Genomic DNA, 26695 nt, shown 5'->3' with positions numbered 1-26695 from the left:
GGTCCCCGTGAATACTCCTATGAGACCCCAAGGGGCTGTGCATACGCTCACACTCCACACTGTCAGCCACACTCATGGTCTGGTGCTACTGCAGTCTACTGCACGTCAGCTATCTCAGGGGGCTAGCCTGGGGCCTGTCAAGGTCCAGGAAGGAGCCTTGCACTATTAATACTGCCGAATGAAGTGCCTTCCAGACTGTGTTAATCTTCATGTTGAGTGCTTCTCCTAATAATCCCAAATCCATTTATCTTGTGGTGAGGAGCCACGCTGAGTCCCACGGAGTGGTGGATTCAGTCTCTGTCTCCTCAGAACTGGGTGTCAACATCTCAGCATCTCAGAGCTGCCATGCTAGGATTCAGAGTCGCACCGAGTCAACAGGATCAATTCACACCTGTTAGAATGGCCATCATCCGAAAGACAAGAAATAACAATTATTGGTGAAGATGTGGAGAAAAAGGAACCTTAGTGCACTGTTGATAGAAATGTACATTGGTATGGCCATTATGAAAAACAATAGGGAGTTTTTTCAAAAAATTAAAAAGATAATCCATATGATCCAGCAATTCCACACCTGGGTTTCTGAAAAAAACAAAACAAAACAAAACCCCACTAATTTGAAAAGATTATACACCCTCATGTTCATTTCAGCACTATTTACAATAGCCAAAATACAGAATTAACCTACATGCTCATGGATAGTCAATGAATAAAAAAATGTGGTATATAAACAATGGACTATTATTTAGTCATTAAAAAATCTTGCCATTTGTGACAACATGAATAGATCTCGAAGACATTATACTAAGTGAAATAAGGCAGGCTGAGACAGCAAATATTACATGATCTCACTGATACATGGACTCTAAAACAAAACTAAAAACAAGTACAAAAAAACCTAGCTCATAGATACAGAAAACAGACTGGTGAAGAAGGGATAGATAGAAGCAGGGGTAGGGATATGAGTGAAATGAGTGAAGGGGATGAAAAGGTACAAATTTCTCATTATAAAGTAAGCCAAGGGGATACAATGTACAGTATGGTGACTATAGTTAATATACCGTATGGCATATTTGAAAGTTGCTAAAAGTGTAGATCTTGAACATTCTCATCACAAGAAAGAATAATTGGTAACTCTGTATGGTGACATGTTAAGGAGCTTGGTAGGCTGCAGTCCATGGGGTCGCTAAGAGTCGGACATGACTGAGCAACTTCACTTTCACTTTTTGTTTTCATGCATTGGAGAAGGACATGGCAACCCACTCCAGTGTTCTTGCCTGGAGAATCCCAGGGATGGGGGAGCCTGGTGGGCTGCCATCTCTGGGGTCGCACAGAGTCGGACACGAGTGAAGTGAAGTGACTTAGCAGCAGCAGCAGCAGCAGGGATCATTTTGCAATATATACAAATAGTGAACCATTATATTGTACATCTGAAACTACTGGAATATTATATGTGAATTATGTCTCAATAAAAAAATTGGGAAACATAAGACAATCCTATCAGTGCTTAGAGCTTTATCTGAAAATGACAAATAATTTAAAATCTGATGTCATATTAAATGACTCTGTTAGAGAAATAGATAAATAAACCTTCAAAAACAAAACTTATTATTGATTTGAGTGCACATAAATATACACTATAAAACTACCAATTCTCTAAAGTATCCAGTCAACATTTTAAAATAAAAAGTGATGTGGCTACATACACAATCTCATAAACCTTCCTAATTAAATACACTAAGGAAAGAGGCCTTTTATAGGCATGCTGCTGCTAAGCTGCTAAGTCACTTCAGTCGTGTCCGACTCTGTGCAACCCCATAGACAGCAGCCCACTAGGCTTCCCCATCCCTGGATTCTCCAGGCAAGAACACAGGAGTGGGTTGCCATTTCCTTCTCCAATGCATGAAACTGAAAAGTGAAAGTGAAGTCGCTCAGTCCTGTCCAACTCTTAGCGACCCCATGGACTGCAGCCCACCAGGCTACTCCATCCGTGGGATTTTCCAGGCAAGAGTACTGGAGTGGGCATAATAATAAAGGATAAAAATGGTAGAGACCTAGTAGCTGCTGAAGAGATCCAAAAGAGATGGAAAGAATACACGGAAGAACTATATAAAAAAGATCTTAAAGAACCAGATTACTATGATAGTGTGGTTAGTCACCTAGAGCCAGACATTCTGGAGTGGGAAGTCAAGTGGGTCTTAGGAAGCACTGCTATTAATAAAGCTAGTGGATGCAATGACATTCCAGCAGAACTATTCAAATCCCTGAAGGAGGATGCCATCAAGGTTTTGCATTCATTATGTCAGCAAATCTGGAAGACCCAGCAGTGGCCACAGGATTGAAAAAGTCAATCCTCATCCCAATTCCCAAGAAGCGTAGTACCAAAGAATGTGCTAACCATTGGACAGTTGCTCTCATCTCCCATGCTAGTAAGGTCATGTTTAAAATCTTGTGTGCTAGGCTTCAGCATTATGTGAACCAAGAACTTCTAGACATCCAAACTGGGTTTAGAAAAGGAAGAACTAGAGACAAATTGCCAACATTTGCTGGATGATAGAGAAAGCAAGGGAATATCAGAAAAACATCTATCTCTGTTTCATTGAGTACATTAAAGCCTTTGACTGTGTGGATCATGACAAACTGTGGAAAGCTCTTACCTATCTCCCGAGAAACCTGTATGCGGGTCAAGAAGAAACAGTTAGATCCCTGTATGGAACAACTGATTGGTTCAAGATTCACAAAGGAATATGACAGGGCTGTCTGCTGTCACCCAATTTGTTTAATGTATACGCTGAGCACATCATGATAAATGCCGGGCTGGATGAGTTACAAACTGGAATTAAGCTGGGCGGGAGAAACATCAACAACTTCAGATATGCAGATGATACCACTCTAATGGCAGAAAGCAAAGAGGAACTAAAGAGCCTCTTGATGAGGGTGAAGGAGGAGAGTAAAAGCTGGATTAAGACTAAATATGAAAAAAACTAAGATCATGGCATCTGGCCCCATTACTGCATGGCACATAGAAGGGGACAAGGTGGAAGCAGTGACAGATTTCCTTCTCTTGGGCTCCAAAATCACTGCAGACTGTGACTGCAGCCATGAAATCAGAAGTCAACTGCTTCTTGGCAGGAAAGGGATGACAAACCTAGACAGTGTATTGAAAAGCAGAGATATTATTCTGCTGACAAAGGTCCATACAGTCAAGACTATGGTCTTCTCAGTGGTCACATAGGGTTGTGAGAGCTGGACCGTAAAGAAGGCAGAACACCAAAGAATTGATGCCTTCAAAGTGTAGGGCTGGAGAAGACTCTTGAAAGTCCCCTGGACAGCAAGATCGAACCAGTCAATCTCAAGGGAGATCAACCCTGAATATTCACCGGAAGGACTGAAGCTGAAGCTCCAGTGTTTTGGTCATCTGAGGCACACAGAAGACTCACTGGAAAAGCCCCTGATGCTGGGAAAGATCAAGGGCAGAAGGAGAAGAGGGCGTCAGGATGAGATGGCTGAACAGCATCACTGATGCAATGAACATGAATTTGGGCAAACTCTGAGAGATGGCGAGGGACAGGGAGGCCTGGTGTGCTGCAGTCCATGGAGTCACAAAGAGTCAGACGTGACGGGGTACAACACGGAAAGAGGAAAACATCACATATTCATTCCAATAAAAATAGTACCATAAGTATGTGTAATCAAAATAACAATAGCAAAAAATTTAAATTTCTGCCCACTTAAAAATATTGTCAGATATTCTTTTGGCTTCTTTTCTTTAATATTTTTGTGAAAAGTGAAAGTGAAGGAAAAAATCTTCTGATGCTTAATAATAATAAATTATGAAAGTGAAATTGTGAATCATTAGCCTATTGGGCAAAAATAAACTTTGGTCCTTTGCTGTTTCCTTTCCCAGTTTTTGTACATGATTGTTACAGGATTCTTAACTGTGCACATACCATAAACCCGTGTCTTTTTTCTTAGCCTTTACAATTATATAGCAAGTTCGAATTAGAATTTTTAAACATTTTATTCTTTAGAAAAAGTTCCAGAAATCAGCTCCCCCAAGGCAAGTATGTGGTTTATATAATCAAAACAAATAGTCGAACTACATCTACTGCTGCTGCTGCTGCTAAGTCGCTTCAGTCATGTCCGATTCTGTGTGACCACACAGACGGCAGCCCACCAGGCTCCCCCGTCCCTGGGATTCTCCAGGCAAGAACACTGAAGTGGGTTGCCATTTCCTTCTCCAATGCATGAAAGTGAAAACTGAAAGTGAAGTCGCTCAGTCGTGTCCGACTCTTAGCGACCCCATAGTTGAACTACATCTGCTAGATGAGATTAAAAACAACAACGAAACCTCTTTCCTCAAAACTGGGTGTTAACACCTCAGCATTTCAAAGCTGCTATGTTGGGATCCAGAGTTTCACCCAGTCTCTAAGGAAATCCATTTGTTCAGCACTCACTCCTATCCTTCCTGGGAGCTCCAAACCAGTCCATGGGGGGCAAGGAGTATGAAACGGCACCCTATCCCTTCCACTATCCATCCTCCTTCCCACCCCTCCTTGGTGACCCCTCAAAACACAACCCCCTACTTATGCATATCAATTTATACCTACAAATAGAGAAGAGTGAACATCACCCAAACAGCCAAACTTCTCTTCCCAGTTTGGGTTTGGTTAGGACACCCTGCAGCATGCGCTGTGCTTAGTCGCTCAGTCGTGCCTGACTCTTTGCAACCCCATGGATGGCCAAGCTTTTCTGTCCATGGGGATTTTCCAGGCAAGAATACTGCCATGACCTCCTCCAGGGAAACTTCCTCACCCAGAAATCTAGCCCAGGTCTCCCGCATTGCGGGAGGATGCTTTACTGGCTGAGCCATTGGGGAAACCTGAGAATACTAGAGTAGGTTAGCCTATCTCTTCTCCAGAGGATCTTTTACAACTAGGAATAGAACCGGGGTCTCCTGCATTGCAGGAAGATTCTAAACAATCTGAGCTACCAGGGAAGCCCACCCTGCTGCATATTTTATGCCCATTAGATGGGCAGGTTTGCCCCCTAATGAGGCTCAGGAGAGGATGGAGGGGGTAAATTAACTCCAGAATCTTAGAAAAGAACTTAGAGCCAACATCTTCTTGAGACTTTACAAGCAAAAAGCTGGCTAAGCTTTACACTGAACTGATAAAATAGATCAAAACTGAATAGATAGCCCTTTGTTTTTCATTTTGAAGTCTCTGTCTTAAAACCAAAGGACTTTGGGGGCTTCAGGCCCCAAAAGGACACAAATGATAAGCGAAGATCACTAAAAACAAAACAAAAAACACCAAGCCAGATTAAAAAAGAAAAAAAAAAGGTCAAGAAAAGCAGCAACTCAAGAGGCACTGTAACTTCTCATTTTGCAACGTGCATCTAACCTTGAAGCCAGGGCCCCAGAGAAGTCGGGTTAGAAGCAGTTTCACTTCGTGATTGCTACCCGCGGGGCCTTTCCGGAGGCAGAAAGCAGAAGTTCCTGTTATTAAAATAGATCCCATTGTGCATGCGAGAGCAACACCGTCGGCCGGGCGTCTCTTCCGGCTAGTTCACCGTTTCATTTCTCAGATTGGCTTCCCCCAACCCATTTATATGAGCTCTATTGGAAACTCGGCTTTTGCGGGGAGCTATGGAGTGTGTGCTGAAGCATCTGGCCACTTAGTGTATAAAACGCCAAGTGAAACACTAAGTTCTGCGGTAAGTCATTTAATGAGCCCTCGTGTCAGAGAAAGAAGGTTCTGGGAAAACCCTTCATGACCTTCTTTACCGCTCACCTTGACTGGGGCGCCTGCCACGCCAGTCACTCTTCTGAGCACGAATTGCAGGAGGCTCGTGAGACTGGCACGTTAAAAGGAAGCTGTCCTCTTTTTCTTTTGTTGCTTCTCATTTTGATTTCTTCTTCCTCTCCACTACCTCTGAAAGGCAAGGAGTAGAATGGGGCCTGCTTTTCGGGTCTGCTTAATTCTTACTCCCAGGCCACATCAAAACAACAATGCAGAAATGCTGAAAGCTCCAGCCTCGGCACCACCTGAGAGCTTGTTAGAAATGCAGGATTTCAGGCTCCACCCCAGGCCTATTGAATTAGAACATGCATTTTAACAAGACCTCAGCTGATTCAGTTTGCTCGGTAGGGTTTGGGAAGCATTGGGAGAGAAAGCTTTGAAAATGAAGGGAGGTCTTGCCCTCCGCCGCCGGGGGTGGAGGGGTGGAGGGGTTGGGGGTGCGGGGGTAGCCCTGGTGTGACATATTGGGTCACAGCGACATCTTGTGGTTACCGTAGTAGTAGCGGTTGAGTTTTCCGGTGAGCAAGCCGCTATTGACTGTGCAAGCGTGCTCAGTAGTTCAGTCGTGTCTGACTCTTTGAGACCCCTTGGGCTGTAGCCCGCCAGGCTCCTCTGTCCATGGAATTTTCCAGGCCAGCAGTTAATTGTTCATCCCTGGAGGAAATAGATGAATGCTGCACTAGAGTCCAGAGGTCTCTGGGTTCGGCCTCTCTCCGCCAGGCTGTCAATCAAAGAGATACGGGCTCTTTTCCAAGGATGCCTTCTACCAGAGTTGAGAATGGTTTATAGGCACAAGGATTTTCTGCATTACAAGCAGCAGGATCAACAGATCTCGAAGTATTTCTTTCCTCTTCACAAGATTTATGATACAATTCATAAAGCTGTTAAAACTCTGTGGCACAAGAATGGTTCTGCTGCTGCTGCTGCTGCTGTCACTTTAGTCGTGTCCGACTCTGTGTGATCCCACAGACGGAAGCCCACCAGGCTCCCCCGTCCCTGGGATTCTCCAGGCAAGAACACTGGAGTGGGTTGCCATTTCCTTCTCCAATGCGTGAAAGTGAAAAGTGAAAGTGAAGTCGCTCAGTCGAGAGATCATAAAAGAGTCGCTCCCCCCTTTTAAGCATGAAGCTTGCTTTAAATAATTGTTTGTATTTGCTGAACTTTTAGTCTGTTTCAAGAACTAAAAGCCTGCATGTGCTAATCAATTAAACCTCACATCAATTCAGTGAGACCGTTCGGTTTAGTCACTCAGCCACATCTGAGTATTTGCAACCCCATGGACTGCAGCACGCCAGGCTTCCCTGTCCATCACCAACTCCCAGAGTTTGCTCAAACTCATGTCCATCTAGTCGGTGATGCCATCCAACCATCTCATCCTCTGTTGCCCCCTTCTCCTCCTGCCTTCAATCTTTCCCAGCATCAGGGTCTTTTCCAATGAGTCAGTTCTTGGTATCAAGTGGCCAAAGTATTGGAGCCTCAGCTTTAGCCTCAGTCCTTCCAATGAATATTCAGGACAATTTCCTTTAGGATTGACTGATTTGATCTCCTTGCAGTCCAAGGGACTCTCAAGAGTCTTCTCCAACAACCCAGTTCAAAAGCACCAATTCTTCAGTGCTCAGCTTTCTTTATAGTCCAACTCTCACATCCATACATGATTACTGGAAAAACTATAGCTTTGTGTATACGGACCATTGTTGGCAAAGTAATGTCTCTGCTTTTTAATATGCTGCCTAGGTTGGTCATCCTGGAGAAGGAAATGGCAACCCACTCCAGTATTCTTGCCTGGGAAATTTCATGGACAGAGGAATGTAGCGGGCTACAGTATGGGGTCGCAAAGAGTTGGCCATGACTGAGCACATCAGCAGGTTGGTCATAGCTTTTCTTCCAAGGAGCAAGTGTCTGACAATTTCATGGCTGCAGTCACCATCAGTGAGACAGGTGCTATATTTAGTTTGAAGACCTACCTGGCAGTGATACTTACTGGTTGAGAAAAGTCTATACTAACAAGAAATTTATGACGCTAGTAACTCTTGAAAGTGAACTTGCATTGAATTAAATCCAAGCACTTCTTCATATATTTAGGGAAGAGTAGTGCAGACATATACGATATGTTATCTACCTGGCCTCAGACTGTGGTTGGGATGTTTATATACTTGGAGCCTCTTGCAACAGCTCCAAGGCTCTCCAGAGGATTCATGGCTCACAGTCTGAGAGCTCCTGATGTAGAAACACCACCAGTCCTTCACTGATGCCATCCCAGGCAGTCATGAACACAACTGATTTCATCTAGTCTCTGATGATTAGCAGAATAGGGCTTGACTTGGCCTCAGATAGGAGACTTCTGGGGAGTTGGAACCTGATTTCCAAGAAGTTCCCCATGATTACACTTCTAGCTTGAAAAGCTACGTTATAGAGACAAACAGACTCCATGTCCAGTTGTTCCCTTCTCTTCTCCCACCCATACAACCTAAAAAGAATAATTCTCCTAAAACAAAGTTCTGTTTGAGTTCTTCCCCAACACAAAATGAGTCCAATTATGCCCAGCTGGTTATGTGAGCTAAAGCCTATTCTGGTATCTAGGTTTTCAAAGTAAAATCTAATACCAACCAACCTGCTTCCTGCTCTTCCCTTTACTCTGTCTAGTCTATTCCTCTAGTCTCTTCCATTGGAAAATGGTGGCCTCAGTGGAGACATCTAGGAGGCCACGTACTGGCTAAGTGACCCTCCTCAGGAAGCATTACCTTAATTAAGTCACTTGGAATGCAGAGGTCCTGCACAGAAACAGGAACACAGTTCTAGCAAGGAATGGACAGCGTTTTCTCAAGACCAAGCATGAGTTTACTGTGAAAAATATCATTATTGACAAGTAAGTATTGTTCTTTGTGACCCCATGGACTACAGCATGGCTTCCCTGTCCTTCACTATCTCCCAGAGTTTGCTCAAAACTGACTCATGTCCATTGAGTCAGTGATGCCAACCAACCATCTCATCCTCTGTTGCCCCCTTCTCCTCCTGCTTTCAATCTTTCCCAGCATCAGAGTCTTTTCCAATGAGTTGGTTCTTGGCATCAGGTGACCAAAGTATTGGAGCTTCAGCTTCAGCATCCGTCCTTCCAATGAATATTCAGGTTTGATTTCCTTTAGGATTGACTGGCAAACCAGTCTCCTTGCTGTCCAAGGGACATGGTAAGTATAAACAGCGGTGAGTATTCTCTGCTGCAGGCCCTGCCTCAGTGGAAGAAATCGCATAACCAGAAGGTTGCTTGATCAGTATGAGTCATGGCCATTTCTTGTTTCTGGTTGCCCAGTTTCAAACCCCTTTTTTCAAAAGTACATCATTTACAGACTTGCCTAGTGGTACTGTGGTCATGATTCTGTGCTTCCAATGCAGGGGGAATGGGTTCCATCCTTGGTCAAGGAACTAAGATCCCACAAGTCATGTGTTGCGGCAAAAAAATAAATAAATAAAAGCACATGATTTCCTTTTGGGCATTCTTTCTTCCCACTGGATGTATCTGGGAGACAGTGACCAAGGTTACAGCACTCCTTCATTAATGGGTAGAGAGATGGCTCAGGCTAGGACATGCTCTCTACTTGTTATTTGAATCTTGACGGGAGGATCAAAGAAACAGAAGAGAGTTCTATTTCACCCCAGCCTTCTAGAACCTGCTTTTTTAGACTTCCTACTGGAGTTTGAATCCTGTCCTCCAGAAATATCCTAATTCCTGCCTATTTCCAAGCCTCCATTCTGCTATTGATTCTGTGAACCCCCAATATCCTTCCAAAATATTTTTTTCTTTTAATTAATTTAATGCACTACTCAACTATTGCTAAAATAATGCTATATAAAAATATCACCCTCAAAATCTCAATGGTTTGTAGCAACAGAATTTTATTTTCCTAACCCACAGTTCTGTCGGTTGGCCAGGGTGGCTCTGTTTTAGACTTCAGGTCTGGTTAGGTCTGTTCCATGTACCTCTCCCTTGAAGACACCAGAAGCTATTCATGGCATATTCTTCTTATGATGAATGATAGTGGGCAAAGTGAATCACCCCAGTGCATTTAACATCTCTGGTTGAGCATCATATGTGTTATTCTGTTGGCTAAAGCAGGGGACATGTGCATTCTACCTACTTGAAGGCAGGCAATGAAAAGCCACTATAAAAAGGGCACCAATGTGTTTGTATTATTCTATTACTAGGAAAGAGTGTAAAGTCAGGACCATTAACCTACCTTGGTTAACCAGAAAATAATAAACTATTAACAGAAATTAATTTAAACCCAGATATTTTCACCAATCTTTTCCTTTATGATTTGTGCTTTCCAAGTCTTGTTTAAGAAATTCTTCCTTGCTGTGTATCAATTATATTTCAATAAAACTGAAAGAGAAAACAGAAAAGAAATTTTTCTTTGACCCAAGAACGTGATAGTCTTTATTTTGTTTTTCACACTTAAATCTTTAGTCCAGACTATGGGTAAGGCAGGGATTCAACTGAGTTTTTGTAAATGGCTGACCAATTGCCCTAGCATTGTTTTTTGAATAATTCATCCTATTCCAACTGATTTGTAAAACCACTTTTTCCGTGTATCAAGTTTCCATAAATGCAGGAGTGTCTTTCTGGACTCTTTCCTGTTTCTGTATTCTATTGTCAACCCCTGCTAATACTCTACTTCTCAATTATTTGGTCTTTAATCTTCATTTATTGATAGAATCAGCTTGTACAATTCCACATATATACACTCTAAAAGTACCCTGTCAACATTTTGTTTGGAATTTCTTTGAATTAAAGATTAATATGGGGGAGGAAAAAAGGTCTTTACCCTTCTTGCCTGGAGAATCCAATGGAGAGAGGAGCCTGGCAGGGCTGGCAGGAGGAGGGCCTGGCAGGAGTCCATGGAGTCACAAAGAGTTGGACACAACTGAAGTGATTTAGTACTCACATAACTATACACCTTATTTTATGCTTGTTAAAATGATATAAATGCAATCTTTTAAAAATAATAACTTTTAATATCATTAAAATTTGCTGCAATGTGTTGCATATAAACAACTTTTGTATACTGATCTCAAAGCCAGTGACTTTTATCATAATAGGTAACATTCACATAGTCCTCACTATGTGCCAGACACTGTTCAAGGCATTTTGTATGTATGGAATGCACTCAGTCTCCCGATGACTCTGTGAAGGAAGTTTTATTATTATAATCTTTTATAGATGAGGGAACTGAAGTGCAGAGAGGTTAAGTAAATTGTCTAAGATCCTAAGTGGTGAAGTCAGAGTTCAAACTCGTCCAATATCCAAAGCTATAACCAAACCTATATTTGTTGTGGTTATATTTACAGCTATATATATATATGTAACTGTATTTGTCTCTTATCATTGTTAAGCTCTTTCATCAGCTCTAATAATTTTCTGGTTAACTCATGGGAAACTCTTAGGCTTCCCATGCAAACAAGAACAACAAATACTTCAAACATCAACTAGCAAACACATGGTTAATGCCCTATTAAAGCAGGACAAGGTGTGGGGTGTGTGTGCGGCTGTGTGTATCTCTGTGTTTGTTTCTGTGTGTGGATGTGTGTATTTGGAAGCACTAGGAGGAGGAACTCTATGAAGAGCAGCATTCTCAAAGCTAGTGGAATTCACTGAGCCCTTGGGGTGGCTGGTGTACTTTCCGAAGGCCCAGGAATTTCTGGCATGGCAGCAGCGAGCCGAGTAGGGGCATCCTCAGAGAGGCCTGCAGGCTCCAGGGAGGCCTGAATAGGGAAAGGCCCAGGGCCAAGCTCAACAGAGAGTGTCAAATGACAGGCCTGCTCCTTCCCCACCCTCCACCCCCAGATCTGGGCTGAATCAAAGGGCCATTCAGGCCCCTCCCTTTCATAGACTGAGGCCACTGGGGCTGTCCCCTGAGGCTGAAACGCAGCAATCCCACGGGCTTCTGCTCCAAACAGGCTTGTGTTTGAAACCACAATATACTTGGCTCCCGTATTATACACATTACTTTCCTGGTGCTGAAGAAAAGAATTAGAAGAATGAAAGTGAGAGGCCTTGAGGGATGGGAATTCTTTTTTCCAGTCTAGTGAATGAGGTTAATAAGTAGAAAAATAAAACTACTCTCCGTGAAGGGTCTTTGGAAGGGTTACCAGGCCATGATAATTAAAAGCAAATTAAAAGGCTATATCATTCATTCAGCCTCAGTCGTCTCTCTCAGCCCTGAGGGAACTGAGTGTACTTCAGGGCAACGAGAGGGGGAAGAGGGGGAGTTGGAGGAGGTTGAAGGGGGAAGGACTGGCTTCCTCAGCCATGTGGGGTGGTAGCATTTAAGGAGAAGCAGGGACAGCCATCTCTGTAGCCATCTGCAGTATCCCACCCAAGTGAGTGAGTGAAAGTTGCTCAGTCATGTCCGACTCTTTGCGACCCCATGGACTAGACAGTCCATGGAATTCTCCGGGCCAGAATACTGGAGTGGGTAGCCTTTCCCTTCTCCAAATGTGAGGTCAATTAGGGAATTGACGGACTGATAATCCCCACCAGACCCCACTGCACATTGGACACTTGCTCACACGTTTCAAAGGAATATTTTCTAGTGCTTACAAAACAAACCCAAACTAACCTTAGGTGGAGTCATCTACCACGAGTCCCTTGTATCTCTCTGGTTCTGTTTCCTTTCTGTAAAATGAAGATGGCAAACTTGATCTTTTTTCAAACAGGGGTCTCCTGAGTCCTCTTGGAAACCTGGACTGGAGGAGGAGGGAGGAGGGAGTAGGGAGCTATAAATCGAGTCATTAGCCCATGTCTGATTCTACCATCTTTGATCTCAGACCATTTTCAGCATAAGCTGGTGGAGCAGTTAATTCTGATAGGACCATTTCTATGACCTACTGACTCTGTCAACTGTTCCAGGTAACCCCAGAGGTCAGAGCTGCTGCCTCTGCACTGGCTTGGTCCATGCTGCCACCTTGAAGAAGGTGTGGGAGTTTTCTGCCAGCATCATATCTTTCTCCAGAAGACTAGGAAAGACTTGTAATGACCCAGGTGGGTGGTGTATGACCACAGGTTCTGTGCTAGTAGCTTTAGGAAGTAGCCATGAGGCCTGGGTTGAAGTCAGATCCCACAGAACTACATCTGTATTTTCACAAACTCAGGTGAGATTTTGCATAAGCTTCTGCAACAGTTTCCCCGAGAAACCTTTTGTGAGCTCCCAGTTTGTGTTGTGATGCTTTTCTGAAGCACCTCGGTTTAAGTTCTACTGTAGAAATTAAAACGTTAGTGGTATTGCCAGTTCGTCCTGCAGTCAGAAACCGTGGTTTTTCACTATAAATTCCTAGGATCTGGCAAAGTCCCTGCCACTCAAAGGTGATTCATGTTTTTACCAGTGATGCCGCCAGCTGACAGCCAGCTTCAGCTGCTAGACAGACGGGCCTTCAGATGCTTCCAGCCTCCAGCCTTCAGGCCCTCTAGCTGAGGCCTGCAACACTGACGGCCAGAGACAAGGTGCCCTTGGCGTACTCTATCCAGATTCTTGACCCACAGGTTCGTTGAGCGTTGAGGTCCTTTAATGGACCAGAACCTGGTGGTCCGGAGTCGACCGATGGGAAAGTAAAGGACAGAGAAAGAGGCTGATATTCCTTGGTTTACGCAGAAAGCCAATAAAGCCCCTGCACGGGGCTTGCTCTGTTCACGAAGGCCTCAGGCGCCCTCTCGATGGGGTGAAAGCGCAGAGCGTCTTCTCGAGAGGGTCTTAGAAGCCTGGGCAGGAAAGTGAACCCAGAGAGCCTCTAGGCTCCAGGAATTAGCCTGAAAAAGAGAGAGAGAGGGAGAGGGAGAGACAGAGAGAGAAAGCAAGACATGGGGACCAAAGCTCTGTTGGAGCAAAGATGTTTTAATCAACATGGTGTGGGCATATATACTGTAGTTATTCTCAGCAAAGATAAAGATTAAAATTCCAGACTTACAAAACATAGGCGATCCATATTAAAGAGAGAGGGTTGTAAATAATCACTTTTACCATATGGTTCATAAAAAAGAAGAGGGTACTTATCACCATATAGAAAAACTAACGAAGGAAATGCCTGGATTCCTCAGCCCCCCCGGGAGAGGCTTGCCTCTCCTCTTAATTCCTGAATATTCAGGAATTAATAAGGAACAGAGAATTCCCGACAGAGCCAAAACAGCACACAGCCTCCTATTAGATGCTTCCTGACTGTTGAGCATAATAAATGTTTTTACCGCATCACTAAGTGTTGGGTATATTTGTTCAACAGCCATAGTAATTGGAACAGTGCTCAGTGATAACACTAAGAACATTACTAAGTGCTTGGCCATGAGTTCTTTTAGATCCCTGGACCTAACTAGATGGTAGAAAAGAGAAGGGCTATCCCAGGAAAAGAGCAGAACTCTATAGTGTTCCTCTAAAGTTTTAAGGCATAAATATCTGTAAGTATCTACTATAGTATAGTAGAAAAGATTATTTTAAAGATCAAGATCCTATCAAGCTGGAGGAAACTTAAACACATATTACAAAGTCAAACAAGCCCATCTTAAAAGTCTATATGTTGTAATATTCCAGCTAATATGACATTCTGAAAAAGGTGAAACTATGGAGACAGTACAAAATATCAGTGTTTGCCAGGGGTTAGGGAGGAGTGCTTGAACAGAAATTCTCTGTTCCTTATTAATTCCTGGATATTCAGGAAGGGGGTGTTTAAGGCACTGAAGCGATTCTATATGATACTCTGATGATGGATACAAGTTGTTTTACATTTGTCCAAACCCGCAGAATGTATCACACTACAAGTGAACACTGATGTAAACTGCAGGCTTTGGGTGATAATGGCGGATCAATGTTGGTTCGTCGATCCTAACCCTGGTGCTGATGTGGGGGAGCCTGTGGGTATGTGAGGACAGAGGGTCTACTTTCCACTCAGCTTCTTTTTCTTCTCACTCAGTTTTGCTGTGAACCTAAAACTGCTTTGAAAAACAAAGGCTATGCTTTTAAAGGGGGCCATTGAGGAAACCAGAATTAAAAGAGACACATGTACTCCAATGTTCATTGCAGCACTGTTTATAATAGCCAGGACATGGAAGCAACCTAGAGGTCCATCTGCAGATGAATGGATAAGAAAGCTTTGGTACATATACACAATGAAGTATTTTTCAGCCATCAAAAAGAATGCATTTGAATCAGTTTTAATGAGGTGGATGAAATTGGAGCCAATTATACAGAGTGAAGTAAGCCAGAAAGAAAAACATCAATACAGTATACTAACGCATATATATGGAATTTAGAAAGATGGTAACCTGAACCCTGTATATGAGACTGCAAAAGAGACATAGGCATATAGAACAGTCTTTGGGACTCTGTGGGAGAGGGTGAAGGTGGGATGATTGGGGAGAACGGCATTGTATCATGTATATTATCATAAGTGACCAGTCCAGGTTCGACGCATGATACAGGATGATTGGGGCTGGTGCACGGGGATGACCTGGAGGGAGGATATGGGGAAGAGGGAGGTGGGAGGGGGGTTCAAGAAAGGGAACACATGTACACCCAGGGTGGATTCATGTCAATGTATGGCAAAACCAACCAATATATTAATGTAAGATAATTTGCCTCCAATAAATTGAATTAAAAAAAAAGGGGGGGCCATTGAAATGTGGTTGTATTTGTTTAAGAGCCTAGGGATTCCTCCTTCCCCCTCCCCAGCCTCCTCAAGAATCAACAGACTGTGCAGTCATTGGTGGAATTTTTAGGGCATCAGTGCATTGGTGCTTGGGCATAAAACCTGACGCTGTACATCAAGGGTTAATTTACCTCAGGACTTATTCTTTCCTTCCTTTCTGTCTCTGGTAGAGTGTATATTATCGGGGAGCTGATCTGTTTCTAACATAATTTAAGGAGGCTTCTGTTTTTGCCTTGAGTGACAGTGAAAAAACTGCCAGCCTTAAAAGGCACAGCCCAAAATGAATGGTTTAGGACCAGATTAAATCCAGGACTCCAGGGCAGTTTGAATAATGAATTCACTATTCATTATTCATTTCTCTCTTTCTCTCTGGCATTTATTAATTAGCAACTGTTTTCCATTAAAATAATCAGTGGGATCATCCTTACAACTGATCAAAATAAATGTCATGTTTAATTTTGTGTTTTAATTAAAACTCGATGTTATAATTGGGTTCTATCCTTATATCTACTTGTTTAATAGATTTCTCCTCAGAAAATACAGCAGGTGACCATGTAGTTCCCAGAGTGATGATTTAGATGGAAGGTGATTGTATAGGGACTTCATAGTTTAAAAAAATCTATAATGATGATTATTAGTGATTTTGGTTTAGTGATTTAAGCTGATAAATCTTTAATCTGATTTATATGTGGGTATATGGCATGCATGCTAAATACCTTAGAAGAAAAGTGGTTGTCACTCTGTGCCACAGAACTTCCCAAAATCCAGGAAGGGGGAAATGATTTCAGTTTCCTTGGGCTGGGGACCTGCAAGACCAGGAAACTGATCACCAGAAACCTAGGCTGACAGGACTGAAGTCTGAGAGCTGCTTTCTGTGGGTTCTTCACAACATTTGTGTCAAGGTGACTATTATAGATGCTCTGCAGTCAAGGAGAGTTTTGGATGACTTGGTAGTTTTCTCTATAAGCCACTGATCAAACCAGACGTAAAGAATTCTGTTCAAAATTTAGTCAAGACTCAGTTCACTGGGGTTGGGGGGAAGAGCCAGGCAAGCCGGGATGTACCAGAGACTGAACCCAGACCTGGACAATGAGGAAGACGAGGGCAGGGATCAAGGCCAGGGCAGCTGGTAAACAAGACTCTCAATAGGGAACAAATTCCCCTCCCTTCCCATAAATGCAAAGGTTTCCTGGAGAGAGTAGTGTTCTGATTTTCAAAATATGTCAGTACTTCCCAAGAAGCACCCAGTGTTTAATAGGAAGCATCTAATCCAGCTTCCTTTTGGTAACATCTCAGCTGGGGTTAGCCCAGTTCCGTTTGTTCCAAAGTCAAAGTGGATGGTGATCTCTGATATACTGACCCAAAGAGGCAAGTGCAGTGGGAACTGTAGGAGAGCATGAGAGCCGACTGGGCTTTTTCCCCTCAATCATTCCAGTCCTTCCTGAGAGAGACCGACATCTTGGTGTGTGGCCCTGTTGGAAGTCAGCTGAACGTGATGATTTCTCAGAATCTTGGGTTATTCGCTTTTGTTTTACCTACTCACTGTTTCAGAGGTCGATGCTGTGGAGTTTTTGTTTAACTTTAGCCTAGTGGTTGAGAGCGCTGCTCCTGAAGTCAGTGCTGGGTTCACTGGCGCTCTAGTTGCTCAGTCATGTCCGACTCTTGCGATCCCATGGACTAAGCCAACCAGGCTCCTCTGTCCGTGGGATTTTCCAGGCAAGAATAGTGGAGTGGCTTGCCATTTCCTCCTTCAGGGGGCCTTTCTGATCCAGGGATCAAACCCATCTCTCCTGCACTGCAGGCAAATTCTTCACTGCTGAGCCACCACGGAAGCCCTCTGGGTTCAATACCAATGATGAAACTAACGTGAGTCTATTTAGTTCCTTCTAACATGAGTTTGAGTGTACTCCGGGAGTTGGTGATGGACAGGGAGGCCTGGCGTGCTGTGATTCATGGGGTCGCAGAGAGTCGGACACGACTGAGCGACTGAACTGAACTGAACTGAACTGAAATGCAAAAAAGAAAATGGCTGTCTGAGGAGGCCTTACAAATAGCTGTGAAAAGAAGAGAAGCAAAAAGCAAAGGAGAAAAGGAAAGATATAAGCATCTGAATGCAGACTTCCAAAGAACAGAAAGGAGAGATAAGAAAGCCTTCCTCAGCGATCAATGCAAAGAAATAGAGGAAAACAACAGAACAGAGACAAGAGAACTCAAGAAAATTAGAGATACCAAGGGAACATTTCATGCAAAGATGGGCTCGATAAAGGACAGAAATGGTGTGGACCTAACAGAAGCAGAAGATATTAAGAAGAGGTGGCAAGAATACACAGAAGAACTGTACAAAAAAGATCTTCATTACCAAGATAATCATGATGGTGTGATCACTCACCTAGAGCCACACATCTTGGAATGTGAAGTCAAGTGGGCCTTAGAGAGCATCACTACGAACAAAGCTAGTGGAGGTGATGGAATTCCAGTTGAGCTATTTCAAATCCTGAAAGATGATGCTGTGAAAGTGCTGCACTCAATATGCCAGCAAATTTGGAAAACTCAGCAGTGGCCACAGGACTAGAAAAGGTCAGTCTTCATTCCAATCCCAAAGAAAGGGAATGCCAAAGAATGCTCAAACTACCACATAATTGCACTCATCTCACACGCTAGTAAAGTCATGCTCAAAATTCTCCAAGCCAGGCTTCAGCAATATGTCAACCGTGAACTTCCAGATGTTCAAGCTGGTTTTAGAAAAGGCAGAGGCACCAGAGATCAAATTGCCAACGTCTGCTGGATCATGGAAAAAGCAAGAGAGTTCCAGAAAAATATCTATTTCTGCTTCATTGACTATGCCAAAGCTTTTCACTGTGTGGATCACAATAAACTGTGGAACATTCTAAAAGAGATGGGAATCCCAGACCACCTGACCTGCCTCTTGAGAAAGCTGTATGCAGGTCAGGAAGCAACAGTTAGAACTGGACATGGAACAACAGGCTGGTTCCAAATAGGAAAAGGAGTACGTCAAGGTTGTATATTGTCACCCTGCTTATTTAACTTCTATGCAGAGTACATCATGAGGAACGCTGGGCTGGAAGAAGCACAAGCTGGCATCAAGATTGCCGGGAGAAATATCAATAACCTCAGATATGCAGATGACACCACCCTTATGGCAGAAAGTGAAGAGGAACTAAAAAGCCTCTTGAGGAAAGTGAAAAAGGAGAGTGAAAAGTTTGGCTTGAAGCTCATCTTTCAAAAAACAAAGATCGTGGTGTCTGGTCCCATCACTTCATGGGAATAGATGGGGAAACAGTGGAAACAGTGTCAGAATTTATTTTTTGGGGCTCCAAAATCACTGCAGATGGTGATTGCAGCAGCTAGGATATTAAAAGATGCTTACTCCTTGGAAGGAAAGTTATGACCAACCTAGATAGCATATTAAAAAGCAGAGATATTACTTTGCCAACAAAGGTCTGTCTAGTCAGTTCAGTTCAGTTCAGTCGCTCAGTCGTGTCCGACTCTCTGCGACCCCATGAATCACAGCACGCCAGGCCTCCCTGTCCATCACCAACTCCCGGAGTACACTCAAACTCATGTCCAGAGAGTCGGTGATGCCATCCAGCCATCTCATTCTCTGTCGTCCCCGTCTCCTCCCACCCCCAATCCCTCCCAGCATCAGACTCTTTTCCAGTGAGTCAACTCGTCGCATGAGGTGGCCAAAGTATTGCAGTTTCAGCTTTAGCATCAGTCCTTCCAATGAAAACCCAGGATTGATCTCCTTTAGAATGGACTGGTTGGATCTCCTTGCAGTCCAAGGGACTCTCAAGAGTCTTCTCCAGCACCACAGTTCAAAAGCATCAATTCTTTGGCGATCAGCTTTCTTCACAGTCCAACTCTCACATCCATACATGACCACGGGAAAAACCACAGCCTTGACTAGACGGACCTTGGTTGGCAAAGTAATGTCTCTGTTTTTTAATATGCTATCTAGGTTGGTCATAACTTTCCTTCCAAGGAGTAAGCGTCTTTTAATTTCCTGGCTGTAATCAGCATCTGCAGTGATTTTGGAGCCCAAAAATATAAAGTCTGACACTGTTTCCACTGTTTTTCCATCTATTTCCCATGAAGTGATGGGACCAGATGCCATGATTTTCGTTTTCTGAATGTTGAGCTTCAAGCAAACCTTTTCACTCTCCTCTTTCACTTTCATCAAGAGGCCTTTGAGTTCCTCTTCACTTTCTGCCATAAGGGTGGTGTCATCTGCATATCTGAGGTTATTGATATTTCTCCCAGCAATCTTGATTCCAGCTTGTGCTTCTTCCAGCCCAGCGTTCCTCATGATGTACTCTGCATAGAAGTTAAATAAGCAGGGTGACAATATACAACCTTGATGTACTCCTTTTCCTATTTGGAACCAGCCTGTTGTTCCATGTCCAGTTCTAACTGTTGCTTCCTGACCTGCATACAGCTTTCTCAAGAGGCAGGTCAGGTGGTCTGGGATTCCCATCTCTTTCAGAATGTTCCACAGTTTATTGTGATCCACACAGTCAAAAGCTTTGGCATAGTCAATGAAGCAGAAATAGATGTTTTTCTGGAACTCTCTTGCTTTCTCCATGATCCAGCAGATGTTGGCAATTTGATCTCTGGTGCCTCTGCCTTTTCTAAAACCAGCTTGAACATCTGGAAGTTCACGGTTGACATATTGCTGAAGCCTGGCTTGGAGAATTTTGAGCATGACTTTACTAGCGTGTGAGATGAGTGCAATTATGTGGTAGTTTGAGCATTCTTTGGCATTCCCTTTCTTTGGGATTGGAATGAAGACTGACCTTTTCTAGTCCTGTGGCCACTGCTGAGTTTTCCAAATTTGCTGGCATATTGAGTGCAGCACTTTCACAGCATCATCTTTCAGGATTTGAAATAGCTCAACTGGAATTCCATCACCTCCACTAGCTTTGTTCGTAGTGATGCTCTCTAAGGCCCACTTGAGTTCACATTCCAAGATGTCTGGTTCCAGGTGAGTGATCACACCATCGTGAGTATCTTGGTAGTGAAGATCTTTTTTGTACAGTTCTTCTGTGTATTCTTGCCTCCTCTTCTTAGGCTATGGTTTTTCCAGTGGTCATGTATGGATGTGAGAGTTGGACTGTGAAGAAAGCTGATCGCCGAAGAATTGATGCTTTCGTACTGTGGTGCTGGAGAAGACTCTGAGAGTCCCTTGGACTGCAAGGAGATCCAACCAGTCCATTCTAAAGGAGATCAGTCCTGGGTGTTCATTGGAAGGACTGATGCTAAAGCTGAAACTCCGATACTTTGGCCACCTCATGCGAAGGGTTGACTCACTAGAAAAGATTCTGATGCTGGGAGGGATTGGGGGCAGGTGGAGAAGGGGACAACAGAGAATGAGATGAGTGGATGGCATCACCGACTCGATGGACATGAGTTTGAGGGAACTCCGGGAGTTGGTGATGGACAGGGAGGCCTGGCGTGCTGTGATTCATGGGGTCGCAAAGAGTCGGACACGACTGAGTGACTGAAGTGATCCGAACTGAACTGATAGTTACAGCAGGTTTGAAGTGAAGGTAAATAACTCTTCCTCACAATGTCGCTTACCATCCACCCCATAGGCAGACTACTTATTAAGCGAACATTTATTAACCAGTACAGAACTGTTTCTGTAAATTGTTCTTTAGCTGGAAGGAAGCCCAGTTTTCTGTCCCATCATAGGTGCTTTACCCATCACTCACATGATACATTGAATGACACATAAGTCATTCAGAGCAGACTCACCAATATCCAGACTCAGGGGACTCTTCCCTTGAGAGCTGGCAGTGACTGGAGAGTGAGCCAGGTTCCTCTGAATTCAGGGCTGTACAATGGAAGCAGTTAGAGTGAATCCTTAAGGGTGAAAGCTATAGATGTCAAGGGTCCATAGATTTCATTTGTGCAACTGTGGAGAATTTTTCTAAAATATTTTTGCTGAGTCACATGTTTTAAATACCTTTAATTGCTCCAATCAGATCCTGTGTCTAAAATCCATCATGCTAGTGAACAAGCAGCTATGATCACAGATGAAAACCCATTTCTGACTCTTGCTATGCTGACTGGCAACACATCAGATACTATTTAAGATACAAACACCTGAAGTGGGTATGGTAACCAGGAGCACAGACTTCCTGATGAGGATGCTGCTGCTACCCCCTGAACTGCTGATTAGCCATCAGACTAGACACCAGGGTTGTTGCTTAACCAGATATCACACATATCACAGTGTATACATGGAAGTATTTAAAACTAAAATGCAAACATTGAAACAACCATGTCTGCCACATCCTTATAACCTGGACCTGTTATTCAACATTTCTACATGTTAGTTTTCTCCCTTGTCTATACACATGGATTGTTAGGTTAATAAAATGCGATAGCATATGGGAAGTATCTAGGGTTGTACCTGACACACAGAAAGCAATAATAAATGAAAGCTGCTATTATAAGCTACATACCACATGCCATGGTACAGATTCACTTGTGTCACAGAAGGCCCTGGCTGTCTGTCCAGGGGTAGAAATAGGTGAGACTGGGGTTCAGGTAGGTGAGCTGGATGCCATTGCATGCCAGGGACTCGGTTGTTGCATTAAATAGCAACAACCTCTTACAAACCAGGAAATTAATTTTCCTCAGTATTGCCAGAGGTGACTCATAATAATCAAAGTCATTGGAGACTGATGCATAAGTCAACTTCCAAAGTGTAAATCACAATGAGAAATATAGCTGCCAAGCGCATTGGGATATCTGAGTTCCTGGGAGAAGGTGATGATATCTTCACTGGGGGTCCCTTTTACACAATGGATGCATTCCTGAAGACTTTGTGTTATTCAAAACCCATGTGATTCAAAGCAAATTTTCCCACTAACTAAAGTATGGAAGAGTATGTTCCCAGAGCACGTAAATCAACACCCATTGGCCTGTAACTTCCTTTTAATGGTGCTTTTCATTTCTTTAGATGCTCTCTGATATTCTGCAGAAATGAATCTGCTAACTTGCAAGCATGGCATATCATAATGGCTGTCAGGTCTTTAGAGCCTTTTTATGACATGTAGTATATGTGCTGCCGGAGCGAGCCCTTTTTATGATGTCTTGTGAAGGGAATAAATGCGTTGCTTTTGGTGCCTTTCTGCATCACCACATTATGAATACTCTGATGGCATGGTGATAGGTTATTTAAAATGCATAATAATAACACAACTGTCACCAGAATCAGGTGATGAAGTTTTGAGCCCTGTGACTAACAGCGTCTTTCGCAAGATACTCACAAAATGAAGACAGAATTTCTGTTTTAGAACCAAGGTGGCAGCTTGCAATTCACTTGGCTGAACAGGCTTTGAAATTGAGCAATTCTTGATTTTTAATTCTGGGGCTTTGTATGATTTCTCATTTTGAGCACAAAATGAGACCTTGTGAATGTCTTGTAACAGTTTCAGATATATGTAATTCAAGTTCACTTACAGTGTAACTGTGCCGGATTGACAAATTATTGCTTCTTGAATCATTTTCTTTTTAAGGCGGGTATAGTAGAAAGATGTTGGCTTTGAAGCCACCAGACAGATCTTGGTCTAATTTAGTTTTTGTCACTTATTCACATGTGGGACTTAGTTTCTTCATCTATAAAACTAGAATTATAAATCCCAGTCATATAGGGTGATTCTGAAGATGAATAGTAATATTTACCACTTATTAAGGGGATAATCAATTTATACATATATATTATTGCATAATATTACAGATATTCCACAAAGTAGAAATTATTATTCCATTGAGAAAAAAGGTTCATGGAGGTTAAATTACATGACCAAGGCCTAATACCTGATAAGCAGCAGAACTGGGGATTCAAAGTCAGGTCTGAATTGACCTCACATCAGAGACATTTCACTTTCTTCTTGAAGTAAATGAGGTAATATGTTTAAAATGACCAAGAACAGTATCCGACATAAAGTAGACAGTAAATGGCAATTGCTGTTATCATTATGATAACCTCCTCCTCTCGGTCCAACACACACACACGTGCATGCACACGTGTATGAAATACCAGTAACAAAGAATCTGTATCTTACACTGCTTTAACTTTCCTTATTCTCTTTCCCTCCTATATAAATATATAATACAGAAGGAGAAATGGAACTCCTTAAGGCCATTCCAGAGAGATTACAGAGACGAAGAATAACACTTAATGCTTTTCTTCCTGGAAGAGATAACTCTGGCAGAGTCACCAAGTTACCTGCCAAAAAAACTATGTTCATTAGTTTCCTATAAATGCCATAGCAGAGAGCAATGCACTGGCTGACTTCAAAAACAGATGCTCCTTGTTTCACAGTTCTGGAGGTCTAGATGTCCGAGATCAAGGTGTCTGCAGGGTCCCTTCTGTGGGCTGTGAGGGAGACTCTGTTCCATGCCTCTTAGTTTCTGGTGGTTTGCCATCAATCTTGGGTATTCCTCGGCTTGCAGAAGCATCACCCAGTTTCTGCCTTCTTCATCACGTGGTGTGTTCCCTCTGTCTCTTCACATTATCTTGTGCTGTGTATGTTCAAGTTTCCCCTTTTTATATGGACACCAGTCATATTAGATTAGGGCTTTAATCTAATGATCTCATTTTAACTTGATCTCCTCTGTTAAAAGCCCTGAAAAGTGAAAGTTGCTCAGTTGTGTCCGACTCTGCAACCCCATGGACTATACAGTCCATGGAATTCTCCAGGCCAGGATACTGGAGTGGGTAGCCTTTCCCTTCTCCAGGGGATCTTCCCAACCCAGGGACCGAACCCAGGTCTCTTGCCCTGCAGGCAGATTCTTTACCAGCTGAGACACAAGGGAAGACCAACACTCTGAAGTGCTGGGGGTTAGGTCTTCAGCATATCTTTTAGGAGGGACACAAGCCCATAGTATATATGTGTGTGTGTGTGTGTGTGTGTGTGTATGTGCAAGAGACCATGAATATGGCTAGCTCTAGACACAAAGAGACTTGCTGTTGATCCTATCTACCTTCTAGAATGCCTTCTGGCATGTTGGATGTATGAAGTTGTCACTCTTTGAGTTGCAACTGACAGACAACTTGAATTAAGTGAAGCAAAGAGAGAAAGTATTGGGTTATATAATCAAACTACAGAAATGGCGGGAAGGTATAGCCTTCAGGATCCAAAAACTGAAGCTGTCCAGTTTCATTCTCCGCGTGCTCCCTCATGGTCCCAGCCTTCTCCACGAGGTGCAGGCATGACACCAGACTACCCCACACTTCCCTTCTTATAGTCTTATAACCAGGGACAGGAGAGTCTTCTTAACTGGTTAGGGAAGGAGGTCAATAGGCTCTCCTTGGGTCACACGACCTTCCCTAAACTGACCCCTGATTCTTAGGGGATGAGGAAATATGCTTGGGTCTATTCAGGACATGTGCCCACCTCTAGCCATGGATCTAGGGGTGCTCAGACTGGCGAGGTTGAAGGTGGAGGGGAGTATTCTCTCACACAAGAGGATAAAACAATCAAGGCTTGTTACAGAAGGGCTTTGGGCATGCTTGCAGCTTGAAGTGCAGCTGAAGGTTTGATTTCCTACAAACTCGTCTAGGGACTCATGTCCCCAGCAGAGGTCACATGGGGGTTTTTGCTCTGTCCTGGAATCTCATGCTCCTTGTAGGATATGGATGGTGGCAGGGACTGCCCAACTTGACCAATTTCATTTCCCTTTCTTCCAGGGTGCAGAGCTGTTTTACATTTTCCAGCCTCCCTTGCAGTTTCTTGGTTGCTAAGTATTGGTGGTGAAGTAACTGAATTCTAGCTGAAGAAATGTGTTTGGGCGTGATGTGTGCCACTCCCAAGTCTGACCCAAGACCTCCACGCTCTCTCCCCCACTGCCGACCTGATGCCGATGTATGTGGCGGCTTGAAGTCACATATTGAGAATGGTGGAACCGCAGGATAGGAGGAGTGTAGGTTCCCGAATCCCTGCTTGGAGGAAAGCCAGCTGCTCAGCAGACTTTCGTGCAGCTTTAGACTGTACACGAGGAAGAAATAAACTTTGATTGCTGGAGCAATTACAAATTTCAGAGTCTTTTATAGCAGTGAGTGTTTCCCTAACCAACAGGTAGATTTCCTTCCCTTTCATCACCAGTGGTTCATTGCCCCTGTTGTCCCAAATAGCTGCTGGGGTTCCTGGAACCAACAGAACTGAGTCCTGACTCTGCTACTTTCCAGCTGTGTGACTTTAGGGAGGCCACCCACCCTTTTTGAGGTACAGGTTTCTGATCTGTAATCATACCCACTCATTGAGCTGCATCCAGCAAGCCTTGTAATTGCCCAGCAGGAAGACCAAGGAGCCCAGTGACATCAATGATTTATTGGATAGGGACTCCAGCAAAAGTCCTGGAGTGACGCTTGACTCTGTACAGCAGACGGCAGGCAGACGTGGCAACATGCTTCATTACTGGGAGGAATGGGAGTTTATCATTATAGGGGGAATTGATGTCAGGTTGGCTCATCAGTTACCAGGGAAACCGGCAGCTGGGGCAGGGGACAAGCACGTAGGCAGTCACTGAGCCCTGTGATGAGGAGGATTGGATAGCCATGTGAGTAGGGTGTGAGTGGAGGTGAAGCAGGGCTGGTCCAGCTGGGGACACACAGAGAGCAAAAGCACCGCTGTCTGGAGTGGCTGCCCATACACTGCTGCACAAGGGGTTAGAGTCTGAACTTAGACTGTGAAAGTACTGACTGTGGATTCTAGGTGTTGATAGTATTGTGTTTCATTTAAACTGCTGCAGGGTGACTTTGTCCAAAAGTGACTTCCCATCCGCCTCTGGCTTCATTGGAGACTATCTTGTCAGCTAGGAGATTCTCCAGTCTCAGAAGAAAGACTTGCTGACTCAGAACACTAAGTTATGTCCTTGGGCTATACTAAAATGCAGCTGCTTGCTGATCCTTCTTTCTGCTAGGAGACAAACCACAGTTCAGTTCAGTTCAGTCGCTCAGTCGTGTCCGACTCTCCGCGACCCCATGAATCACAGCACGCCAGGCCTCCCTGTCCATCACCAACTCCCGGAGTTCACTCAAACTCATGTCCACAGAATCGGTGATGCCATCCAGCCATCTCATTCTCTGTCGTCCCCTTCTCCTCCTGCCCCCAACCTTTCCAGCATCAGAGTCTTTTCCAGTGAGTCAACTTGTCGCATGAGGTGGCTAAAGTATT

The 26695-nt window shown here is 43.7% G+C and overlaps 1 long non-coding RNA gene across 3 annotated transcripts in view; it reads left to right on the top strand.

Annotated features, from left to right (window-relative positions):
* Window positions 1-5510: 5510 nt before the first annotated feature.
* The window catches only part of LOC129562076 (uncharacterized), a 36873-nt gene continuing 15688 nt past the window's right edge, over window positions 5511-26695 (top strand). Inside the window, exons 1-4 of one of the 3 annotated variants that reach the window (XR_016037437.1) lie at window positions 5516-5715; window positions 8445-8667; window positions 12706-12837; window positions 25210-25962. This is a non-coding gene — a long non-coding RNA (uncharacterized LOC129562076). Of the gene's footprint in view, window positions 5716-8444; window positions 8668-12705; window positions 12838-25209; window positions 25963-26695 lie in introns of those variants that run through there. The other 2 variants (XR_016037435.1, XR_016037436.1) reach the window with 2 other exon arrangements.

This window comes from Moschus berezovskii, chromosome 5 (assembly GCF_049115385.1).
Source record: "Moschus berezovskii isolate FMDL1 chromosome 5, NW_MosBer_1.0, whole genome shotgun sequence".
Lineage (NCBI taxonomy): Eukaryota > Metazoa > Chordata > Mammalia > Artiodactyla > Moschidae > Moschus > Moschus berezovskii.
The sequence above is the reverse complement of the archived record's forward strand: the minus strand, read 5'-3'. Positions and strand labels throughout refer to the sequence as shown.